Source organism: Falco naumanni, chromosome 3, assembly GCF_017639655.2.
Source record: "Falco naumanni isolate bFalNau1 chromosome 3, bFalNau1.pat, whole genome shotgun sequence".
NCBI lineage: Eukaryota > Metazoa > Chordata > Aves > Falconiformes > Falconidae > Falco > Falco naumanni.
Window position 1 is genome coordinate 37,725,046 of NC_054056.1, and position 18,069 is coordinate 37,743,114.

At 39.0% G+C, this 18,069-nt stretch overlaps 1 protein-coding gene across 9 annotated transcripts in view; it reads left to right on the forward strand.

Moving 5' to 3' along the window:
- The window catches only part of CTNND2 (catenin delta 2), a 680,248-nt gene that overhangs the window by 210,208 nt on the left and 451,971 nt on the right, over nt 1–18,069 (forward strand). The window contains exon 1 of one of the 9 annotated variants that reach the window (XM_040587102.1): nt 16,955–17,242. The exons of 7 other annotated variants lie outside the window; for them this stretch is intronic. The gene's annotated coding sequence lies outside the window, so the exon portion shown is untranslated. Of the gene's footprint in view, nt 1–16,954; nt 17,243–17,262; nt 17,468–18,069 lie in introns of those variants that run through there. One more of the 9 variants, XM_040587103.1, reaches the window with a different exon arrangement.

The window sequence follows — 18,069 nt, forward strand, 5'->3', positions numbered from 1 at the left end:
GAAAGAACGCATCAGTTAAGTTTTTCTTTTTGTATTAACGTTAAAATCCACACACACACACATTTTTTTCTTGTTTGCTTTCTCTTTCTAGTTCTATCACATCTTAAATGATTTGTGGCTGAATGCAATTGATAATACATTTCCATGAAAACCTTACTATTTACATCAGTGCCTTTCAGAACACATACCATAATTGAGTATACTCACATCCTAAGGGTGATACCCCTTCTTCTAAAGCTGTAAAGTGAGGTATAAAAAGCTTTTCTGTCTGCTTAGTCCTCCTACCCACTTGTATTTATGATTATAAACATCTGCCTTCATTTGATGTTTCTGCTGTTACCCATTCAGATTTTGTTTTAGTAGATTGTAAGGATAAAGGGGGCCGTTCTGATAATCCATGGTGCATTTTGTAAGACATAAGATTTCAGCCAACAATCCTAGTGTTTTTCTCAAAAGCAGCGGCTGATTTATTGCATCATTTTTGAAAGACAGTCAATCTGAAAATAGGAATTGATGCATAATCCAGTACAATGCTGGGAAGTTATTCCAGTGTATTATTTCCTGTATTGTTAAAGGCATGTTTTTTATTTCTGAATTTGTTTTGCTTTTCTTCAGCTGAACCTAGATGAACTATCAACTGAAGAGCTCTTCCTTCTCATGTAGGCCCTATATACCATAGCTAAAGCACTTTGCACTGTTTCTTCTAAGTAATAATTTAAAACAAGTAATTTCTAAAACTTAAAACTAAAAAGAATTGTTTGGGAAATACTAGTGGTGTCTAAATGGTATTCTGGCTCAGCTGAGAGCCAAACCTAAGCATGATCTAGAACTGAATATGGGGAAGTGTCATGGAATTGATATTAGTTTTACATGTAATGCTTTTGGATTTCATAAAACAAATTGAAATCTGGTATACCCCACACGCACATGAATCCATTCTTTTTTTTCCTAATGGCAAATATTATGGCAAATAGAGGTTTTTCATTTAGACTTCAATAACAACTTTCTTGTCTCTCCGTCATTATAAAGCAGCTAAGTTATCGTGATGGTACATGTGTGCAAGAGACACAATACATAATATTGCATATATTAAAGTTGTTTTACTGTGCTCCTTTCTTAATGGCCTATTAATAAAGCATTTCTTTTCTCTTCATTTTCCTGAAGAAGAGGATTTTTTTTCTGTGTAGGAGTTTTGGAAGCGGGGATTAGAAGGTTTTGTTTTCCTGTTCTTCTTGGTACAACTTCAAAGTATCTATTCCTTCGTATCAGCCTAACCATGCCTGTACAAAATACTGCATCTTTACAGTATGCTGACTGAAGAAACTGTTTTTCAAATTTTATAGCTATTTTAGATTGGGTCTTGTGTCTTGACTTTCTGCTCAGATTACAGTTTTAATTTTAACAATGTTCAATGACTATTTGAGTGAATTATAAAAATGAAAAGAAATGAAGACGAGTTGAAGTCTTCAGTTTAGGTAAATCATACTTGGGTGTAACATAATAACAACTGCAATTTTAATTCTGCTTAATAAGAGCCCAACAGTGTCTGTATTAGAAAAAAAATATCTTGTGATCATAATGCCTTTCACTGTCTTGCTGGACTAACTTTTTTACAGTAAAGACTATCTATAGATGGCACCAAGAATAAATACTACAGGAGCTGTGCAGGAAAAGTAATGGCTTTAGAATCCAGGATATTTGTGCTTGAAGAGAAGCAATACTCAACAATTTTCTGAATATTTTTGTAGTGTTACAGTATTTTATTAATTCCTATTGGAAATAATCTAAATCTTTGATCTGACTTCAGCTGAATGTAGAAATCGGGGGCTGGATCCAGGAGACATTTGGCCTAGATGGCCTATGGCTAATTTTTTGTCTTTCTAGCCTCTTGGTCTTTTGACAGTTCTGGAGAGAATATCTGCTGCCAGCAGTGAACATAACATCTCAAGGCTCTCAACTCCTATGTATGCAGCTACAGAAGATGCAGGGCTGTAAAATTGTCCCAGATGCTCTTCCTTTCCCCCAGCTGCATCCTGGTTCTCCTGGTACAGTAGCAAAACCTTTCTGGGGGAAAATAAAGGGGTACTGTGTTACATCAGGGTTGGTGCTAGTGCCATAATGTTTCTTTATGGCTTTCTTGCCCCACTCTGTGCAACGAAATGCTCTCGGACATGCTGGGAAGCAGCACCAGCCTTTGAGGCAGCATGGCCCTTGGTGTCTGTGATTACTATATGCATTGCTATATTTTTGCTGTCAATCTTTTTGTCCAAATTGGCTCAGTATCCCCAGTCATAAAGCTTGCAATGCCAATTGGAAGCATCAGCATCATTAATAATGTTATGTTACTTTCCATCTTCAACTCCAAATACAATAACCAAGAAAAAACTGTCAGTAGAAACTGCAGAAAGGAGTCTGCCCTCCAGCATTATTCATCTTCATAAGTCAACATAACATGGCATTACATTCAATGTAAAGAGAAGTCAGACTGAGACTACAGCAGGGCTCTGGAGGTTAGTGCGTAGATGGAGATCTCATATTACACAAGTTTCCCAGTTACGTCTCAGGTAATGTGGAAAAAAGTAGTATTAAGGCAATATAATGTGTGAAATAAACAAAACTTTGCAAGAGAACTGTAACCATTTTCATTTTAAAATTTATCTTTAAATGTTGAGTTCTGAAATAATAAGCACAGTATGCCAGTACAAAAATTAATGGATGAAAAAATGTAAAGACTGAAAAATATTGCACATCACTGATGGAAGCCCTCATAAAAATGAAAAGATCTGCTTGGTCTGAAGTTACATATTTATCCTGAAAGTAATCTTTCTGCTATCATTCTTTCAAAAGGTAGGACTGAAGTTGTTTTTCAATTGCAGATGTTAGTATCGCTAACCCCTGTGTAGTGCAGTGCTAAGTGAATGATGCAAGAAGTAATAATGAAATAATAATAACACAATTATGTCTGTCTATTCCCCCGACAGAGGACAGAGGCCCTCATTCAGCATAGGAATTATCATGGCTTCACTCTTTCTTATGAAAATGATTGTTACTATGTGGAAATCATAAGAATTTAGAAGTATGTGCTTGTGAGAATAATTCACAGAACTTCTTAAGATTGTTGCAGTTACCTTTGTCCTTTACTGTGACCTCAGTCTTTACTTTTATTCATAACTTGAACAGCAAACATTGTGCAAAACCTGTAGCGTGGTGAATGGCCATGTGCCAAAGCCCTCATACCTGGAGCTCACCTTCTCAGACTAACATTCGTGTGTATAGATTGCACACCAGAGGTTGAAAGAGCCTCTGAAATAAAAAAGAGGATAAGATGGGAGTACCAATATTGCAATTTGTGTGTTGCAAATTTTCAAAATTGCATGTCTACTGTAGTTTTTCCAAGTGCTTCATCTCTTCTAGCAGCATTGATCCTGTAAATACGGAGAAACTGTATTTTAGTGTTTGTTTTTGAGAGAGTGAGAAAGCACTCTCAACAACAACAAGGTTGTTGAGGTCAGGCCATGAGAAAGGAAGGGTGAAAGAAAGGAAAGCTTCATTTTTTCAGGAAATATTGCCTTCAGAGTATTTATCTTTTGATGTTGGCTTGAATACTGTTTTCATCACACAGATAAACTTTTCTTTTCTTACTATTTATTTCATGTGATTGGACTTCAAGCAATGAAGTTTTCTATGCAAGAGACAGATACGTAAGTGGTTTTTATTTTTTGCCATACTTCTTTCCAAGACTGTCTCAAATACCTACCATCGGTGGGTTTAATGCTCTAGGAAAGCTTTGTTCCTTTATCAAACATCAGATTTTCTGGTTTGGTGGCTTTAAAAACCTTCCATAAAATAAGTTTAAAATTCAATGCAAGGCAGTGCCATTTTGGTTGAGTGCTGATGCAGAACATACAATACATAAGGCTATTACAGTGCTAAAGCCATGTAACTTTCTTTAAAAAATTAAATGGTCTTTCTCTGAACAGACACAGCCTGATGTGGCATGTGCCATACTCTCATAGTACTATTCTTTGTATCTCAGCCATTTTGAAAATGTGTGCTGTGCCATAATTATTTTGATCGAGTTTATCCAAGTTGAAAACATAGTCTGCTACTTTAATGGTATTATTTGCTTTATTTTTCTTAACTGGCCTTTTACAATTCCATTCCAAATTCCTTCTCATTGAAAGATTGAAAGTTTTAACTTTTAATGTAACTGTAAGGGAAAGTGTAACTCATTCTAGCCATGATACCTAACTGTTGAACTGTACAGATACATGTGACCAGCACTAGTAATATCAACTGGAGCCCTGAAACGTTGAAACTATAGGTTAACCTTTGAGTACCTATAGTGGCTGTTGGCACCATGGGGGGTTTGTGTTTGGAGATTAAAGAATTATTTTGAATAACAGAGTAGCAAAAAGTGATTTCCCCCTATGTTCTACACAACAGTTTAGTCCTAACTTCTGTCATATTGCAACTATCTTACATAAAGTACTGTATACTGTGTCTGGTTTTTTCACATATTTAGTTAAAAAAATATAAAATAATGGTAGAATTGAAAAGAAGTGACATTGTTCAGTCTTGTACTTTAAAATATCTTGTGTGCATTCCATGTATTCTTCTTAATTATGCTCCAAGATGATACACGGTTCTTATTATTGTTACTTTTATCTTCATATAATATACAATTTTTATAATCCAGGATTTCCTTTAGCTCAGAAGTATGACTCCTGCCTGTTTCAGTTTTCAACAAAAAAGTATTATTTTTTTATATATGGAAATGGTCTTATGAACTTATTCCCATTTCTAAAGTGTATTTTTCCAGAAAAGAATCATTGTATTTTGATTTATAGTCAGATACATTTTCTCTAAATATATAAGTGCATACATATTACAAGGCCATGTGATACTGTTAACTTTTAAACAGAGCTCCTTACTGACACTTAATTGCTCAGTATGGCCAGCATGTACTTTATGAGTTTAATCATAGTAAGTTCATCGAATTAAAAATATCTTCACATTGAGAAAAATGTGACACATATGGCACACATTATTTTCTATGAGCTTTTGTTCTCTTGGGTGTTTGACTTAGCTGAATCAAACCATATTTGTTGCAAAAGAAATTCTGAAGGTATTTGAGGCTTCTATCTCCAGTGATATAGCGGCAGATGACAAAATGTATGGGCCATAAATAAAAATTCTTTGCCATTGCCATAGCAATTTTTCCTTAATTAGGCATTCAGTAGTATGGTGGTTTTATGCAAAATCTTGAATTGGAAAATTACCTGGCATTTTTAGGTGCCATAAAATTTAATTGGTTTGTGAAGTATTTATCTTAATTAAAAAGAAGAAATACTTCATGATAGCTCTCCAGTCTTCCATAGGAACTTTATACTATTTTACATTTAAGAGAAGAAATTGCTCTCGTGGAGAGCCAGGAAAACCAAAGGAAGCAAGGACTTTCTGCAGCTGGCCTTGTGCTCGGTACTAAACACTGCCTACCTCTTTACCTGCCCCTTCAGTTCATACTGCCAGCTGTCATCAGGAGACAAAAATCCTAGAAAAGTCATTGCCCCTTATCATTGACCGAGATTTACTCGTTCATGTTTTTTTCCATGATGTTCCACAGTCTTTGATTTCAGGTTCCCAAAATGTTTAAGAGCTCATGATGAACCCCAAAAAAGGATGATGCTTCTGAATTGGTGAATGGTTTAAGGAATATAGCTGACACCTAAGATGGTGTTTCCAAGTTGTCATCCTGCTCAGTGAAAGACTAGCCACGAGCAAGGCAACAAGCACACCTCCATGACCCCTTGCTTGTGATTTCTTGCAGCAATGCTGACAGCAAATATTCCACAGGCTATGGGAGCTGGGGAAATAGCCTTGCTGGGCTCTATGCTCTCCTTACTGCTTTCAGTTATGTTCCCACAGGCTAAGTAATATGTTTTAGGCTTATGAAGTAGTGTGAATTAATCGCCAGACTGACTTTATTCCACTACTTACTGCTAAACATCTGGCAAAAGACTTTTAACTGAACTATTCCTCATTCTCTCATTGTCTTCGGTAACATGAAGGAGCAGAAACATGGACATCATTATCAGTTGTGATTATCACTTATTTACATCTGCTTGAAATTCCAGATGCTTGAGAAGTCTGCTTGTTTTACACAGTATGAGAAAAATCTTTCCATTAAAAACCCTCAACTTTGTGATGATTCTTTTGGTACATCTTGCTGTATTAATGCAGTCTCTAAGAACATGGTATTTTGAGGTGGTTGTCATATATTACCTTCTAGAAAGCTGTACTACATACAGCTATAAGTGCTATAATATTCTGGAAGTTCTAAGATGGATTAATCTTTACCTACCTAGTGCATAAAGATTTCAAGTGTGGAAAAGGTAATTTAAGTGGGTGCAACCCTTTCTGCTCTAAGAATGCATATGGCAGCTATGCATGCATACCAGCATTGCATAAACATTTACCTGTTTCAGACCTTTCAAAATGTGCAAGTGTAACTTCTTTCCATTGTCATTTATTCTGAGTTTAAAAGTTTATTTGCATTGATTTTTATTGTTAAAATAAGGCCAGGTTGCATGCTAAAACATGTGGGTCTGTCAGAATCAGTTCCTCTTTTCTTCTCCAAAACAGCTGACATATATGGGATATGTCCGCATGTGAGTGAGAGCAGAATTGCTCTCCCTAGGTCACAGGGAATGCAGCCTGGTCCATAAGTGGAATAAAAATGGCATGTACCAGTTTAGGTGGGTTTTCTGTTGTTGTTGTTTTATTTTGGGGTTTGTTTGTTTGTTTGTTTGTTGTTTTTTTTTTTTTTTTTTTAAGAAATGTGCAGCAGGCATCTAATTCCTGCAGAATATGTCTTGGGATTGTTTTAGGAAGATAGAATTGTTTTTCTTCATGCAGTGAGCTCCTGTTCTCTGTCATACCCTCAGCTGTAGTGTCTGTAACTTCCTAGTTGAGAGAAATTCTGCTGCCACTAGCAAAGCTTGGAGGCCAGTTCATTTATAGTAATGATGCTCTATGGACTGTTTTATGAACACTCCCAAAAGCCAACCCTTTTCCCCTGGAGGCCAAGTGAAAGAGACGGTCTTCCCTGAGGTATGGCTGTTTCCAGGTATTTTAAAGATGCTTCAAGAGGCATGAGTTAGGGAAGATTTTAGCCATTCTTTTGATAAATGTATACAGCCAGAAAAGGTTCTCATTAGGAGGGTTAGCTTTCTTAGTCTAGTAAGACACCCTGGGAAATGCATTGCTACCTTTCCTTGAACACTCCCAGCAGATATTTTGAGTGTAGGTGAGTTTGAGCTCTTATGTGGGTCAACATAATGTAACTTCGCGTCCTCTGGCTTATAGAGATAATGTGGTCTTAAATATCAAAGTAAGTTCTTAGACTGAACAGTCTCTTCGTTATCATTAGGTGGTTTCCACTCATGTTTTCTACACAGTATATCAGCTTGGTTTACTGGTAGCTATAAACATGTCACGTGAGCGCTGCTACTCAAAAAGCTTGGTAACAGATTTTGAATTTAGCACTCACAGGCAAGGTGTAAAGGCTGACAGACAGCTCAGCATGGGTCAGGGCACAAGCAGAAACTCTTGCAAAATGTGTTGCCAAAAAAAGAAAAGAGACAATAAATTTGCATCTCTCCATGGGAAAAGGCAATGATCAAAATCTCTGGAAATTTGTGAAGAGGGAGAAGAAAATAGTGTGCTGGAGCACTCTGTGCACAGAGAAATAATTATCCACTAGATCAAAGTTACTCATGGCTGACGGGGCAGGTAAAGGTGGGGTGAAGGATAATGTAGGCAGGGATATGTATTGTCACCTTTCAAAAATGAAAGAGATTGCTGTAGGACTGCACCCTGCTTGGGGAGGACACTGCCCTGCCCGTGCAGTGGGCACCCTCTCCCTCCTCCTAGTGCAGCCCTGGGCTTGCTGCTCCCTGACCATCGCTGGGGCCAGCACTGGTGCCCCAGACAGAGCTGAAATTAGAGCTGCTGAGCCCATGGGCAAGGGTGCAGGTAGGAGTTGCTGGTGGGCCATGAAGGTCTGGCACTACAGCCTGTTGCTGTTGCATGGGAAATGGGAGGTCTGGCTACCAGTCTGAATTGAGTTGTTTGGTGCTTTGGGGGCATGGGTTTTTTTGGGGTGCTAACTGCCCTGTTCCATATTTTGAAATGTAAAGAGGCAATTAGAAAGCAAGTTGAATTTTTTTTAAAAAATATACTGCTGCCATTTGTGCTTACTACAGCATTAGCAACTAGCAACAAGGCCTCCTATAGTATGTAGAGGAAAGTCAGTAGGTGGTTTTTCTCCCCCAAATCTTGTTGGGTTTGCATGAGGGACAGGCGGAGAAACAGCATGCCAGTAGAGAGAATAATGTGCTTGCAGAGGATTGCTGGGATTTTTTTGTTGTTTCTTCAGGGAACTGGACTTAGCCTAAAGAATGGGAGGTAAGAAAAGTGAAAGGGAAGGAAAACATAAAGAGAGAGATTGAGGAGAGATGAGGAAAAAGATGGAGCTGCAGAGTGAAGACACAGTGTGGAAAGGATGTTATCTAAATGTAGCATCGGTAAGTAAGTTATTAGAGTGAATGCATGATTGAGTAGGGCATGTTAGCAGAAGTTTAAGTCACTTAATTGGTCTGTTAATCACTGTCCAAGTTGCTTTCTCTCAGGAGTGCATAACAGTGTTCCTTGTTTTTTTGCAGTAAATATTTTTCAAAAAATGTTCTACAAATGGAATTTGAGGCCTTAAATATTTGCCCTGAAAGCATAAAGCATATGATCATACTTCCATATCTTCTTGTTCTACAAAACCATTATATTCTTAATAAAACTTACGAAACAGGTTCACTGTGTGCTGTTTGGAGGAAAAAAAACCCACCACCTCTGCCTTTATCTGATTAAAAGCCTAAACTAAACTCCAGTAGCCAAGCAGTCATGATTGTCTCAAAGAATTCTCTGAAATAGATTTATTTTGCACCTGGTATTATTGCTGTAACAAGTGAAGGTTAATGCGCCTGTCACCCCGAAAGGAATGGTGGGTGCAGCCATTAACGAGTGCCTCTCTCTTTTCTGTTACTATCAATGCCTCAGATATCTTTCTGAACATGAGATTCACTCCCTGCTTTTTATCTGTTCTCCTTTTCTCCATCAGCCTCCATGACTCCTTCCAATCAGGTTACCTTGTGTTCATTTGTGGTAATCATTTGTCAATTTATTCTGAGAACTTCCCCAGCCAATACAGAAATCCATTAAATCTATATAACAGGTTAATCTCAACTAATAATTACTTATTAATCTTGATGGAAATACACATTTTCTTCAGCCCATTGCCAAGTCACAAGCCTGAGAAAAAAATCTAATCTGTTTTGTAAAGTTTGCTAATGACAAATTCTGGCTGACAGATTGAAAAATTAGGTCCACTGTGTTGGGGTGCACTCAGTTTAAGAAAGTGATTAACTATATGCCAAGCTATCAAGGAAATTTTGCATGAAAAAAGAGAAGTTATTAACATTATGTCTATGCCCAGTGATTTCCTAATGTCCATTTTAAATATACATGAAAAAAAATAAATCAGCAGCATACAGCTATTTTCAAGAAGTGGAGTTTTGAAACTATCAGAAAGAGAAGCCTGAAACAGCTTTTTTTTTTTTTTTTTTTTTACTCACTTGTACCCTCGCCCAGTTTTTCCCCCTGTATCTTTGACTTCAAAAACACTTTTATTTTCGCTATAAAATTTTAGTTACATCTGCTTGCTAATTGAATGAGACACAGATTTTGGGTTTCCTGAAGGGCTCCTCCTTATTTTTGCCCTCCCATCAAACCACGGCTGCATCCTGGGAGACTGTTTTTTCCAGTGCTGCTGGATTCGCTGACACAGGTAGGTCATAACCTAGGATGATTTAGAAGTCCCACCCTTGCTAAATAATTCAACCTGTTTTATGGCTATTTGCTTAATATCCCATTTCTGCAGAGCTGGTAAAGTGTCTGACAAAAGGTCGAATTGATTGCACAGCTTCCCTCTGTTGAGCTTAACTTCTGCTGCTTCCTGATGCTGCTTTCAGTATATCTTGACTTCTGATTGATTTTCTTAATTAAAAAATTGATGCAAAATGTCTTTTCTAGTGAAAAGTGTGTTTGTCAATATTCTTCACTCCTTGTATGGATTTCTGTTACGTTTTTATTTTGGTTACTAGCACCTGACCTGTTTATATTCTGGTCTGCTTGAAAACCCAAATCTTTGTTTTCCATACAAAGTATAACATTTGCTCTCATCCTCTGTATCGCATCATGCTTTTTAGTGAAAAGCATAACTTCAAGATCTTTTGGGGAGCAGGTAGCAGCCTCAGGTTACCAGACCAGCAGAGTATTTTTATATTCAGAAAGAAGAAAAATAACTTGTTGTGACCAGTAAGTCTTTATTCCTGGTCAGAGATGAATTTTCAGATAAAAGGATATGTTTCTTCTTTGCCTTGTGACAGAAAGTCGGACTTAAAAAGCATTCTACTTGTTCAAAGTGACTCGGAGGCTGAAGAAGTGACACTGTGTAAGACTGGGTACGACACACAACAATGTGTGTGCTTGTTCTGTGGATTCAAAGTACCCCTTTGGTTCTTGAACTCTTTTTAGTTTGATAGAAAACCCATCATAATGTTTGACTATTACAAAGCTTCAGCATCACAGATGTTGAACTTTGCCTGACATTTGTATACATCATAGAAGATGTAGCAAGTGAAACTGGGTTACAGACATTGTTTTGTGTTGTGGTGGTGAATTATTTCTGTCACTGATCACTACACCAGCAATGGAGTACACAGCTGTAATAACACATTTTCACATTCCATTTGTTAGTTGCAGTATTGATTTAAATCTTTTTTCTGATATACCGTTTTTTCACTTGGACTTACTTTGGTATTAAATAAAGCACCTTTGAGGTTTCCTTTATTTGAAGAATAATTTTTAACTGGAAAAATCCTACATTTGAAAAGAAAATTGCACAGGCCTCTGAAGATTGTATACAACCGAACATGTCATTAATTTGGTTTTCCGTGGTTCTGTATTGCCAGTGTGACAGGCAGGCTGTTGACGTCAAGAACAGAAAAAAATAAGCAGTTTGCACGATTTGAAATAGCCTACTTTGGGAGTTTTTTTGCCCTTTTTTTACCCATGCCACCTCTCTTTCTTTAATACAGTGCTCAGAACTGCTTTCTGTTGCAAGGCTCTGCATGCACAGACCAGGTGATGTTGCAGACATCCATGTTCTCTGCGAATCTGGGAGTACCTTCAGCATGCCTGTTAGGTAGAGTTTCCACTGACATTTGCAGAGTTTATCCAGAATGGATTTCTTCTATTTTTTTAGCATTCATAGAAGGGTGAGAAGTGAGTGCATGAATGGTCTCTTTTGTACAGGGACAAGGGAAAAATTTAAAAGAGTAATTCTAACTTCAGCTAGGAAAGGACAATAGGAGATACAAGTCCCCAAGGCTGGCAGCACAAAATATCCTCTTTACTTTCCACTAATACTTGAAAATATGTACAACAGCAGAAATAACTATTCTGTATAATCTAAAAATCACAGGTAGTCAGAAATTAGGTGGAAGCCAAGTACATTACCAAGAATAAAGCTAAAATGTGTCATATTAAGTGATTCTAACATCTGTGCATTTTACCAGTCTTCCCATAGCTCTGTCGTTGTCAGACACCTGCAGGTTTCATTGTGGCAAGTGCTTGCCATTTCCACTAATGTAACTCTCCTTTAAGGGTTTGGTGGTCATTTCCATCAGTATGAGAGGTATTTAGCAACCCTATAAAAGGAACTGCTTGTCAGTCTAGGAATGAGGAAACATATTTGCCTCTAGATTACCAGTTCTGAAATTGAAGTTGGCTGAACGTTGTTGGCAAAGTGTTTTCATATTGCAAATGGACATGTTAGTGTACCTATCTCATAGCAAAACTGTTGTAGCATGTTTCATACTGCTTTTAAAACTATCAGCACAAAAAAAGGAATAGAAGTAAACTCTCAGGTACTACAAGCACGAGCTCCACAGTGGGAAAACAGCTGAAATGAGAAAAGCTGTTTTGTTTATAAGTGTAGATTTTGGCAAAAGGCAATATCTTACCCCCCAACCCCACCCCACCCCATACCCCTGAATTCACCTGTATTTTCAGTGTTTGACTTTATCACACTGCCCCAGCAGATCACCCTTCTAGATTTGATTGTTGTGAGGGGTAACCAGACTTTTGAAACAGAAGTCATGAGATACAATTAAATTAAACTGTGTATCTCTTAGAAATCTGGTAAGAAATTCCCAATGAACTTTTAAAATTGCAAATCTTCATTTTCAAACATTTTCTGAACAGTGTGTCCAGAAAATCCTTTTGTAGCAGGGAGAAACCACTATTATCTCAATTAGTTGAGATTTAAATACAGTACTTCCACAAGCGTTAGCTCTCCATGGTAATTCTAGTTGACCTAAGTCAGTTCCTACTAGAATCAGAGTGTGTTTGACTTCTGGTTTCCAGGAAGTCATGGAAGTGTCTAATCCTTCTAAAATTGTTTTTTCTACTGTCTGACTTAAAAGTGGCTCACATTTTGCGAAATTCTTGCTAGGTGTTGAAAAACATTCAGAAATACTTATAGATATGATGAAATATGGTAGGATATGTCTTGGTAGCTCTTCCAACAAAGCTGGTTAGCAAATACTAAAGTGCTTGGCTATGTTGTCTTCTTAATGTTACTGAGTTGGTTATTCCCACCCACAATGAAACAAAGTAAGTCTTAAAGACTCTGTGGCCTGTAATAGTTGGGGTTTTTTTGTGGTTTGTTTTTTGTTTGTTTGTTTGTTTGTTTGTTTTTTAAAAGAATTCTGCTATTCATTAGTGTTGCAGAACATAAAGAGCAAAAGTTGGTGGAAGAAAGTGATATATACTACTGTCTGTTCAGATGGGGAGAAGAGCTTTCTTCATTCATTATGCAAGAACAAAATTCCCTGTTTACACTGTTTTCCATGACATATTCAGCTCAGGCAGAGAAACTGGAGGGATCTGCAGAGCCACAGTATCACACAAACCCCATACTTGTTCTTCTAGAGTGGTCTTCCCCACGGTGTTACCAAGTCAAGGCTGAAGCATGAGTAAAACACAGTAAAAGACTGTGACACAGGCCTGAGCTTCTGAAAATCATCTGAGGTTTTGCAGTACTATTTCATGGTGACTTTAATGTCACAAACCATGAAATGTTAGTAGAGAAAAGGGAAAGATTCTGGAGTAATCTCTGTCTGAGTATGCATAGATTGTCAAGCAAAGGAACAGCTAAATGTGCCCTAGAAAAGATTTAGTAGGAGGAAAACACCACCCAGTATAGAAACCACTACCAAATTAATCCAGTAAATATTTGTGTGACTTTAAATAAAATAATCTTATTTCTGCTTTGCACAGCAACTTATCCTGTTCATGCATCCTGTTGGCTCACTATACACATTGAGGAGAGCACAAGTTAACCAACCCTTAACTCTGACCTTAATAAAGCTGCAGTGAAATGTTTACACATTTATCTCTTCTGAAGAGCACAGATTTCAGTATTGATGTTTTTCATTCAAATTACAAAGAATCTACTTAGTGTTGCTACCCTCTTGATCCTTGAAGGACCAGTGTGACAAGGATGGGAATGTGCATTTATGTAGATTGAAGTGAGGTGGCTGTTAGCATACATACACCGAATTGTGGTTCAGATATAGCATTCATGTGCTGCATAAGCAATAGAAAAATTCTTCACCTAACCTTTCTCAGTGTACCAACCTAAAGGCAATTTTCCTTGAGTAAGTATTACTGGAAAGCCTAAAATACATTTTAGGATTCCCTTCTACTTCTCCCTGTCCAAATTCTCAAAGTTTGCACAGCTTTAGCTTATAGTAAGTCAAACAGGATTTGATCAATTCAAAGTGTATAGGAATTTTTTTTGATTCAGAAAAAGTACATGCTCAAACGACAGGAAGAGTGTATGGGTTTGGAATGAAAATAGTTTTCTTCCACTTTCATCAATCCGTTTTATAAGGTAGGGTCCCTTTATATAAACATAGCGATCTGTACAAATGTCAAATTATTGAACAACTATTTCATGAATATGTGGGAATCCATTTTAATACCAGTCATTGATCTTGGCAATGAGAACAAAATCCCTTTGAATTTTATCATGAGGTTAAATTTCTCTATTAAATATACTGCAAAATTGAGTGTGTTGTGCACTGCTGCAATATCTATAACTTCATAGTGCCTGTTTTCTTACTTTTTCAATACAACTTTCCTGAGATGGCGATGCATATTAGCACACTGAAATGAAACAGGATGGCCGTTCACAATATTTCAGTAAAGGAGAACACACTCAGACTGCTGTGTAATTAATTACCCCTTGGAGATACTATTTCATGTGGAGTAGATTTATTTCTATTAAATTGCCATTTATTTGTGACCTTTAATTTATCATAAACACTCTTCCTTCTACATCCTAGGCAGCCATGGAGAATAACGATAAATTTTTGCATTGCTTTCCTTAAATGACACAGCTTGGCAGAGTTTCAAGGAATCTAGTAGGTTTGCCATTCAGGAACTAAAAGCTTTACATTATAATTTTCTATCTATTGCCCCCAGCAACATTTTACTTTCTTGAAATTTTAGAAATATATTTACCTGTCAGGTTTACCCTTAGAAAAGTTTCTGGGTGAAGCAGCCGATTGCATCCTTTTGAAAATTATTATTATTATTATTGCATTGGCCTCAGCAGATGTTTAGTGTAGGTTTCTAATGCTAAACCTTTGAACCTGTGCTTCCTGGTTCTTCCCTCTGTCCCCTTTTCGGGGTGGATTTGAGGGCAACCCCTGTGCTTTTGTCTACCCCAGAGAGCGTGGATAAACCCAGGGAAGGTTGGTAGGAGCTGAGTCGGTGGTTTTTTTTCCCTTCAGACCCTGAAATGTCGTTCTTTGTTCTGCAGTGTGTATACTGTGTCCTATCAAATCAAGAAAAACTGACCTCAGCTTCACTGTGACATTTCGAGAGAAGACTACTGAAATGTGCACTGAAATTTTACAAGTCCCAATCATTAATGGTAAATATTAATGATAGTGGGTGTTAGGTACGTGGTCATGATGGTTCAGAAAAGGGGGCGGCTCTTTGTAAGAAGTAGAAAGGAGACATTTCTTCAAAATCTGGACTGAATATGGAATTTAAAGAAAAGGCTGAAATGCACACCTTCAGTCCAGGCCTTCAGCCTTTTGCCTGAATGTTAGCAGCAAATAATGAAGGCTGTGTGCTGTGATTATTTTTTATTTTTTTTTAAATTAAAATGGGTGTAACAATCACGTTTAGTTTCATTAAAAACTTCGATTAGGGAAGGGCTTATTTTGGAGAGCCTAAGCTGACAGTTTATTCACAGGAAATGTTTGAATATGAAGGTCTTACTTAGGTAAAAGGGAAGGCTATTTTTCCTGGCAGAATCTTTGTATACAAAATAATCAAACAGTTGTTTTCCTCTGGTGTAGCGATCACAGAGGTGTTGCTCATCTGAGATGCACGGAATGAGTAAGGCATTTTAGCAAGAAATCCTCAGAAGCAAGTCTTCCAGACTTTAGCAGAATAATTGAATTACTTAAACATTTGGACTGCACCAAAGAGCAATAGCGTTCTTCTACAGGCATAATTACATCTATGGGGGCCTTGCAGGGGTCTGTAAGAATTTGTCGTGAATATTGCTTGAGCCTCATTTCCACCTTCGGCATCTTGATTCTTGACCCAAGACCTCTGAGAGTTCAGGGTGTGCAAGGAGCCTGGCAGCATTCAGCGGAGGTAACCCTGGAGGTGACCCTGTAGGCAAAGTTAACATGGAACTTGTGGTGGAGCCTTGGGGTTGTCCCTGCTGGAGGCCAGGCCAGGCCCTTAGCCCTCAGCTGTAACCTTGCCCTTTATTGCTGTACGCACCTCCAAAAATTTGAGCATCTGTTAAGTTTTAATTTCTAGATGCCTGTGTATTTAAAACAAGTGTCATAGCTTCAGGTCATACAGGCTGCAAAGCAGAAGTTTAAAAGACAAATATTTTTTTACAAAACCAACTATACCCCAAATTGCAATGTTTTGTATAGGAGACTGATAAGCTGAAGATTGTGAGCTTTAATTAATTCAGCGTGAAGTTGTGCTGTGCTGAGATTCTGCTGTAGCATATCGACTTCTACTCTCAGTTAGATCAACCTAAATAAATACGGACATGTATGAAGATTGATCTGCACTCTGGAAGGGAAAAAAAAAAAAAAAAAAAAAAAAAAAAGAGAAAACGCTGGAAATGCCTGGCTGGGCCAGGGGCAGGGGGGCGGCATCTGCCGGGCTCAGTGCCAATGCCGCCCGCCTGCGTTTGAACGGCCGTTGTTGCTGGTGCTGTGAGGCGGGGTCGCGGCCCCGCGTCTGCGGGGGGTGTTCCCCTGCCACCCTTGTCGCCATCACTGAGAGTGGTTTGGTTTGGGTGGGGTTTTTTTGGTCTTTTTTGTGTTTTTTTTGGTTTTATTTTCGGGGGGGGGGGAGGGGGGCGGTCCCAGCCAGCGCGCGTGCAGCGCGGGGTGGCGGGGGTGGGCGGGGCCGGCGATGAGGTGTTGCTGAATGAGGGCGATGGGGGGCTCGGCCCGCCGTTGCCATGGAGACCTTTGTGCCCGGCGGAGCGCGCCTGCCCCGCCCGGCCTGCCCCGCTGGGCCAGCGGCAGCTGCCCGCCCCCCGGCCCCGCCGCCGCCGCCGCCGCGCCCCCCCCACCGGCCCTGCCCGCCCCCCGGCCCCGCCGCCACTCCGCCGCCCCGGCCCCGCCCGCCCCCCGGCCCCGCCGTCGCTGCGTCGCCCCCCCCCCCCCCCCCCCCCCCCCCCCCCCAACCCCGGCCCTGCCGGCCCCGCCGCCTGCCCCCGCGCCTGGGAGGCAGGGCAGCGGCGGAGGGGACGGGTGCTGGTGTCCCGGCTGCTGCCTTTCCCAGCGTTCGGAATGGCCGGCAGCCTTCGCAGGCTAATGTTTTTTGCAAGTTTCTTTTCGTAAGTGGTACAAGGAGGGAGGAAAATAATAATAATAATAATAAAAAAGTGACCAGCCCTGCCTGAGCTGCTGCTCCGGAGAGGAGAGCAAGTCAGCTCAGCTTTGAGGACTCCCCAGAGCCAGTGCTGAAGTGATTAAGGGGATTAATTTACAAGTGAGCAACAAAGGTAAAAGATGGATCACTTGTTGGGGGCTGCTTTGTACTTTGTTTGAGGTTAAATGAGAGCTTTGGTGAAAAGGTGTGTAACTTCTTTTAAACGCCGTTTCTGAATGGCTTTGGAAATATTTTTGGACCTCAAGATGCTTTAAATCTGAGTGCACGAGGGCATAAGGGCAGTGAGTGTGATGCTGGGTTCTGAAGTCCCTGTGGAAAGCTGTCTGACTTGTGCCTGGTAGGTCTTGGTGTTGGGTCTTTTTGTTTGGGTTTTTGTGTGTGTGTGCGCGTGTGGTTTTGTTTTTAAACGGAGTTCTCGGCTCAAAAAGAGGGAGAGAAATGGATACTTTAAAGTCCATTAAAAGCAAGAAAGTAAATGTTACTTTTCAGTGAAAGTGTCTTGTTTTCCCAAAATGCTTTACGTCCTTATTCAGCAACATTTTATCTCATTGTTGTTACTTCTTGTTTCAGATTGCCTAAAGCAAAGATTTAAGGAAATTACTAATTCCCCTGAGATAATTTACCAGGCTCATCTTCCTTGTGCAAAAATGTATTTTTGTAGGTGCATGCTTTGAGCTTCCAGACCTGTTGCTTTGTACTTTTACCCTAGAAAGTGTTCTCGAGAAATACTATGTATTCAACTGCAGTGGTATTTTTTTCAGAATAGAATCTTCAATAGGTGAGAATGGGTTTTGCATATGTTTAACCTTTAAGTCTTTACTAAGCTTTTCAGGTAGATTTTTTTTTTTTTTTTTTTTTTTTGCGTAATGGGTCAGCTAATTTGAAATTCATTATAGAAGATTAGTGAAAGTGATGCATGGTTATGACCTTCTAGTTTCA